Below are 7,509 nucleotides of genomic sequence, written 5' to 3'. Positions count from 1 at the left end.
GAACTCAAATTTTTTTTAAAAAATGAATGTTGAACATAAATAAATGATCATTTTAAAAAATGCTCCATGAAACGAACAGGCAGCAGGGATGAAGTGACCGAAGGCAAGACTGGCTTGATACTGAGTTAAATGAAGTCTTCTTGGACCAAAGCTGCTTGTGGTTATCCTGCACGTGAACCCAAGATCACCGATTTAGATTTAAAGCAGGAAGAGACCTTAGAAGTCATCTGGTCAATCATGGTTATCTAACCACCTCATTTTTGGACCGAAGCCCAGACTGCTGCAGTGAATTGCCCAAGGTCGCATAGGTAGTACATGACACAGCAAGCGTTTGAACCCAGGTCCTTTGATTACTGCAAATCCAGAACTCTTTCCATTGCACCCTGAGATCAGAAGATTTAATCTGGAAGGAACTTTGGGGGATCCTTAATCCATTTACAGATGAAGAAAATGAGATTTAGAGAGGTAAATTCATATAGTGAGGCAGAGTAAAGATTCATATATGGTCTTGGGACTCCAATCCATTCTACTAGGGCTGGGGGCTCAGGTATGAGCAGAACTGAGACCATAGCAGAGGACAGGAGAGCCTACATCCTCCCAGGCAGAGGTGCGTGAGCCCGCCGGAGGAGGGAGGTGCCTTGGGGTGGGCTGCTCCCTCCATCAACCTGTGCACTGAGAAGTTCTTCCTAATGCTTGCTTAAATCCCTCTTGCCTTGTGATTGGACCACCTACTATTCCTAACTAGTCCTGTCTGCATCCTTCTGCCGAAGCCCTTCATATGCAGGAGCCTATTCTTGACTTACTGCTTCCCCCTGGTGGCCTCTCTCAGGACTGTGCCCATTCAAGTAGATAACTTACATGGTCCCATGTTCTCATCCATGTGGGCACTTGTTAGCGCTAAAAGATAGATTAATCCCTGCTTTCTTGTCTCGTGTGACTCCTGTCCATGTCCTATTGGAGATTCTTCCTGGGTTCCCCCAAGCTTCTGGGGCATGCGGGTGGAGGGAAGCTTCAGAGGGCCAACTCAAAGTGATTCCAGTAATGGAGTTGGCAGTGGGAGGCCGGAAAGTGGAAGAAGTGTCAGTCTTAGAATGCAGGAGACCTTGGCAGCTGCCTATTCTTCCCCTGTACAATACGCCCTCATCATTTCTTACAGCACAGTAGTATTCCATTACATTCATATACCACACCTTGTTCAGCCATTCCCCTTCCGAGGAAGCCCAGTCCACTTCTAGCTAGCTCTAAGGGTTAGGAAGCTTTTCCTTCCCTCAAATCTGAAAGTGCCTCTCTACGGTCTCCAGTCCTCACTCTTCTGCTCGCTAGGCAGCGAGCAGAATAAAGCCAGCCTCCACTCCACCCCCTAGACAGCCCTGCAGGTACCTGAAGGCAGGCACCATCCCCTGCTCCCCCAATCTTCCCTAGACTAAGCATCCCTGGCTCCTTGTATGGGAACAGAGCAATGATCCTCTCAGTAAAGGAGGAGGGAGGAGATGGCGGAGGAAAAGAAAGCAGATGACAGGGCCATGGATTTAAGCTAGAAGGAACCTCAAGGGTCATCTGGTCCAACCCGCTCACTTTACAGATGAAAAAAGCAGTAGCCCAGAGAGGAGAAGGCACTTGCCCTGTGTCACACAGTGGGCAAGAAGGAGAGGCCGAGCTTGAACCCAGCTCCTGCTGCTCCCAGTGAGACGAGGAGGAGGAAAAAGGGGAGGGTGACACTGCTGTCAGGGAAGAAAGCCCTCACACTCCTGGCAGCATCTCTCAGTGAATTCCAACATGATGCTCCCCTGCTTACAACATTGTAGTAGCTCTATTGCCTACCAATAAGTAATAACAATGTTTGAAACCTATCGAGTGTTCTTTTTTTTTCCTAACTTGACCAATCATTTCACTAGTTCAGGGAGCTCTTAGTGAAGAAATCCCTCCACCAGTGCAGATTGCACCCACTCAGAAACTTAGAGCCTTGAAGAATTGCTAGAGGCACTGAGAGGTAGTCATTTCCCCAGAGTCACTCAGCCAAAATATACCAGAGGCAAGAACATGGATCTTCCTGAGTGTGAGGCCAGTTAGCTAATCATTGTACCAGGCTGCTACTCTTATATAGCACTTTACATATATAATCTCACACAAACCCCCCAACAACCTCTCAAGGCAGTTAAAATTTCTTTACCTGGCATTCAAGGCCCTACAGAATCTGCTACCACACTGCTTTTTCCAGACTTATATTAAATCCCTCCACACATTAGGCTACAGTTAAACTGGACGGCTCTCTAGCACACATATTCACCTTCCCCTTATGCCCACTGTGCCCTCTGCCTGCTACCCTTTTTACCTTTTGGCAACGTGCCAAGGCAGCTAGAGGGCTGGACCTGGAGTCAGGAAGGTCTGGGTCGGTACTTACCAGTGATGGGACTGACCATAGGGAAGTCAGTTCATCTCTCTGACCCTCAGTTTCCTCATCTGTAACATTGGGAGAATGATACCGGTAGCATCTCTTACATAGCATTGAATGTGGCTCAAATCAGATAATACACATAAAACGCTTTGTAAACCTGAAGGCGCTCTATAAATGTCAGCTATTTTGGCCCAGTTCAAATGCCCCCTAATTAAGTCCATTACTCCCCAAAACTTTGTGCCAGGCCCTTTTCTCTTCTTCAATGAACTCATCAGCTCCTTTGGGTTACCTGTTATTTTTATAGAGATGACTCCTGCTTGGGTCCAGTGTCTCCCCAGACCTTCAGTCCCATATCACCAAATGCCCATTGGGCATTTCAGACTGGAAGCCCCAGAGAAATTTCAAACCCAACATATTCAAAATAGAGCTCATTATTTCTTCCCTAAAACCCACCCTCTCCTGTGGACTTCCTATTTCTGTTAAAGGGATCTTTACTGTCATTATTCTCGACTCCTCACTCTCCCTCCCCCCATATGTCCAGTTGTCGAATTTTGTTGACGCTCTCCCTACTACATCTCCCAAATCTGATCCTTCTTCTCTATTCACTCAGCCACCATCATAGTTCAGGCCTGTATCACCACTACCCAAGACTATGCTAACGGCCTTCTAATTCAAGTCTTTCTTCTCTCTCATTCATACTTCACATACATCTGCCTCACCTAAATCCAATTCACTTGCAAGTGAAGACATTACCCTCCTGATCTGTCCTCTTCCAGAAAGAATTACAATCCGTGAGTGGTAGTAGCTGCCCCTCTGGTGACCCAAGTGGCCAGTTCCAGTTGGGCAACGCTGCTGTTTCCTCCTCCTCCTTCTCCTCCTCTTCCTCCTCCTCCCCTCCTTCCTCTTCTTCTCCTCTGTCCACATGGGGAGTCATGTCCTTACACGTGGTTTTGATCACTTATACTTCATAAGATATCTTGGGTTTTAGGGGCTAGATTTTTTCCTTCCCTATTTATTTATTCTATCATTATTTTTTGCTTTTGCTCCCCTCCCCCCAAAACTGGGACAATTAACTCTTTGTCTCAAATAGTTCTCGTTTATGATTTCTTGAAATACAGCTCTGATAAACCAAGCTTTGATAAAGCCCATTGGGATTCAAATGTAGCTACTTGACAATGCTTTTAAACCCGAATTGCTCTGGCTCTCTCTGATTGGCCAATAATAGGTCCCAGACCTATTGCTCATTGTTTGGGTTTTGATAGGTTTGAGTGTAGATAGCAATTGTTTCTGTTCTGGTCAGAAACTCTGAGGGTCTTCCCATCCCAGACTGATTTTTTTTGGGAAGTCAAACTAGGCCATCTTTTGCCTCAATTCTTGGCTAGCCTTTAATCACTGAATGTATGTTGCCTCAGACAAACTTAGATCTAGGAAAGACCTTAGCTTAAAAAGGCCAAGGTCTCCCACTGCATCCTGGGCCATTACCAGTCATCCTGACCTATGTCTTGCCACTGGACTCCCATGACTCTGGAGGGTCATGACAATGGGGTTGATGACTTTTCACAGCTCTGTCTCACTCAAATCCAATTCATTTGCAAGTCAAGACATTCCCCTCCTGATCTCATTGGTCCTCTTTGAGAATGAAGGACAAACAATAACAGTGTCTGTAAGTACAAATCTGACCGTGTCACTCTCCTACTTCCTTGCCTCTCTACTGCCTCTAAAGGAAAAGGAAACAGGTTACCCTGTGACAATCAAGGTGATGGTGGTGGGGTGGGATGGGGTGGTATTTCTCTTAGTCATCTTGCCCAAATCCTCCTTAAAAGGCTGATCCTTCACCTAGAAGATGGTCTTCTACCTGAGAGTTTCAGAAAGGGCCAAGGAATAGTCACTATGGTGATTGCTGCCAGGAGGAAGGCCAGGAGTAGAACAGAGGTCTGTATACAATGTTCATCCATCTGACCAAGGCCTTTGATACTATCAGTCATGAGGGCTCCTGGAAGATCATGGCAAAATGTGGTTGCCTGAATAAATTCAGGCATGTTTGCATGGGTTCTGGACAATAAACGATGGACGATACTCTCACACTTTCCTAGACACCAGTGGAATAAAGTTAGAATGTGTGCTTGCTCTCATCGATGTTGTCAGATGCCTTCAATGAGGATGAAAATGGTTTTAAGATCAGTTACTGCACTGATGGTAAATTATTTAACTTGAAAAGGCTACAAGCCGAGACTAAAGTGGAGGGAGAGTTGGTATGCAACTTTTTGTTCACAAATGATTGATTATGCACTCAATGCAACCTCTGAAGCTGAGATGCAACAGAATATGAATCAGTTCTCTGACACTTGTTCTAATTTTGGCCTGACAATTAATACCAAGAAAACAGAGGTTCTCCACAAGCCAGTGCCACACCATCCATATGTAGAACCATTGGTTACAGCAAGTGGAGAGATTTTGAATGCTGTGGATAAGTTTGCTTACCTTGGCAATATATTTTCCCAGAATATACACAGATGATGAGGTTGACTGTGTTTGGAAGGCCCTGAAGGAAAGAGTGGGAGAGAAGAGACATTATTAGACTGACTACCAAACTGAAGGTCTACAGAGCCATTGCACTGAACTCATTGTTGCATGCCTGTGAAACCTGGACAGTCTACCAACACCATGCAAGGAAACTGAATCACTTCACTTTGAATTGTCTTAGGAACATTCTGAAGATCACCTGCAAGACAAGATACCAGACACTGAGGTCCTTTCTCAAATTAGACTGCCAAGCATTCAAACTCTCCTGCAGAGAGTGCAACTCTGATGGGCTGGCCACATCGTCCAAATGGAATGCCAAACTTACATTTACCTAAAAGACTATTTTATGAAGAACTGACACAAGGCAAGCTTACACAGGGGTCAGAAGAAGCGATACAAGGACACTCTCAAGGTCTCTTTGAGGAACTTTGGAATCAATTGTGAGACATGGGAGACACTGGCACAGGACTGCCCAGCGTGGCGTGCCCATATCAGAGAAGGTACTGTGCTCTATGAGCAAAGCAGAGCTGAAGTAGCTCAAAAGAAACGTGAGACAGATAATTTAGAGACATCTCCTCTCCAAATGTTCACGTGGACTATTTGTGACCGACCTGTGGCAGAGCCATCTGAGCTCCTATCGATCTGATCAGCCACAGTCAGACACACTGCACATTGACCCTGACATAATGATGTCATTTTGGTCCTCTTTGAGCATGAAGGACAGCAGTCAACCAACTGCCTCTAGAATCAAATATAAACTCCTCTCTTTGGCTTTTAAAATCATTACAACCTGGCCCCAGCAGATCTCTGCAGCCTCCTTATACATTCCTTCCTTTCCTGCATGCTATGATTCAGCCATCCTGTCCTCTCTCATGCCTACAATCTACTCCCTTTTCATCTGCAACTCATAGTATTCCTTTCTTCCTTCAAGACCAGATCAAGCAACACCTTCTACATGATGCCTTTCCTGATTCCCCCACCTCTGGTGCCCCCCTTCCCTGATCACTTTATAGGTATAGTACGTATCTAATTACATAACACCCCATCTTGGGTACTTCTCCACTAGCCATCTAAATAAGACTCAGGCCACTTCCTGTAACATACATGGAGGGAAAGTGGAAAAGAAATAAATCAGTTGTTCGCCTCCATCTAATTTTCTCCCACAGTTCCCCCCAACTCTCTCAGGTCATGGGAAGAGGGATGTGTCTTCGTGTATGCAGTTGTGTTATGTATGTATGTGCACAGCACACATTCCTCCTCTCCTGGACCCTAACCCCTAACGGAGGTTAAATAAGGAGGTAAGGGTGGCTCACTCCTCTGTGCTCTGCGATGGCTGATAGTCCCTGGCACTCTGGAATTGGCCACGAAGCTCCCACTGATCTCAGTTTGTAGTTTTCATCTCCGTTCCAAGGATGGAGCACAGCTTTCTTCTTACATGCTACTCCAGAAGCAAGAGGCTTGGGTGGACTTTACTTGTGCTCACACGTGTGGCAGGAAGTTTCTCAAGCATAGGGACCCAGGGTTTCTGATTACCAGAGTCAATGGCCACTAGCTTGCATGGCAGTGCAGGAAGAGTTCAAACTTCAAGGGCATTGGGCGGAAAAATAAGCATCTGATCCCCCAATCCCAGGTAGAGATTTCATTGAACCAAGTCAACAAGCATTTATAAGCACCTACTATGTGATGCAAAGAGAGGAAAGCATAGTCCCTGCCCTGATGGAGTTCACAGTCTAATGGAGGAGATCACATGCGAACAATGAGGGACAAACAGAATGTATACACAGGATAAATTGGAGGCAATTACTGGTTTGTCTTCTCACACTCTTTTTTTTCATCTTCATCTGATTTCCCCCAATTAACAAGGATTTATTTTCTCTCATTCCCACAAATCTTCAAAAACAATTTAAATAAAAAAGAAAAACAAACCCTCATAACAAATATGCTTAGTCAAGCAAAACAAATCCCAGCATCAACAGTATTTAAAACCCTATGTCTCATTTTGCATTTCAAAATCATCTTGTCTCTATCAGAGGTGGGTAGAATGCCCATCGATCCCTGCATTGATCAGAACTCACAAGCATTCCAAAGTTGGCTTGCCATATTGTTCAAATATAAATTGCTCTCATGATTCTGCTCACTTTGCTCATCAGTCAGTCCATAAACCTTTATGAAGAGCCTATTATGTGCCGTGCACTGGGCTAAGTGCTAAGGATACAAGGGAAGCTCTTCTCAGGTTTCTCTGAAAGCTTTTCGTTATTTATTATGATACAATAAATGTTTTCACATATTTTATTAATTTATTTTGATTTATCAACAATTACTTCCATATGCTTTTGAGTTTAGAATTTTTCTCCCCCTTCCGCCCCACCACCCTTCCCAAGACAGTGCACAATGTGATATAGGCTATACATTTACATTCCTATTAAACATATTTTCACATTAGTGAAGTTATAAGTAAAAATTAAAACCAATAGGAGGAACCATCAGAAAGAGGAAACAAAACTCAACAGAAGAGGGAAAAAAAAGATAGCAATTCAACTTCCATGTTATGATTACTGTGTCTTTTTCTCCATCCTTTTTTCCCCCTGTTT

The 7,509-nt window shown here is 44.6% G+C and overlaps 1 long non-coding RNA gene across 1 annotated transcript; it reads right to left on the bottom strand.

The window, feature by feature from the left end:
• Positions 1-2,400: 2,400 nt before the first annotated feature.
• On the bottom strand, positions 2,401-6,447 carry LOC110206302 (uncharacterized). Its single transcript, XR_002323874.2, has 3 exons — positions 6,232-6,447; positions 4,877-4,937; positions 2,401-2,460 (listed from the first exon to the last, which is right to left on the bottom strand). It is a non-coding gene; the product is annotated as an uncharacterized LOC110206302 (long non-coding RNA).
• Between the last annotated feature and the right edge of the window lie 1,062 nt (positions 6,448-7,509).

The sequence above is a fragment of the Phascolarctos cinereus genome, unplaced genomic scaffold (genome assembly GCF_003287225.1).
Source record: "Phascolarctos cinereus isolate Bilbo 61053 unplaced genomic scaffold, phaCin_HiC Scaffold_726;HRSCAF=1367, whole genome shotgun sequence".
NCBI classification, from domain to species: Eukaryota; Metazoa; Chordata; class Mammalia; order Diprotodontia; family Phascolarctidae; genus Phascolarctos; species Phascolarctos cinereus.
Note: the sequence above shows the minus strand (reverse complement) of the source record. Positions and strands in the feature narration are given on the sequence as shown.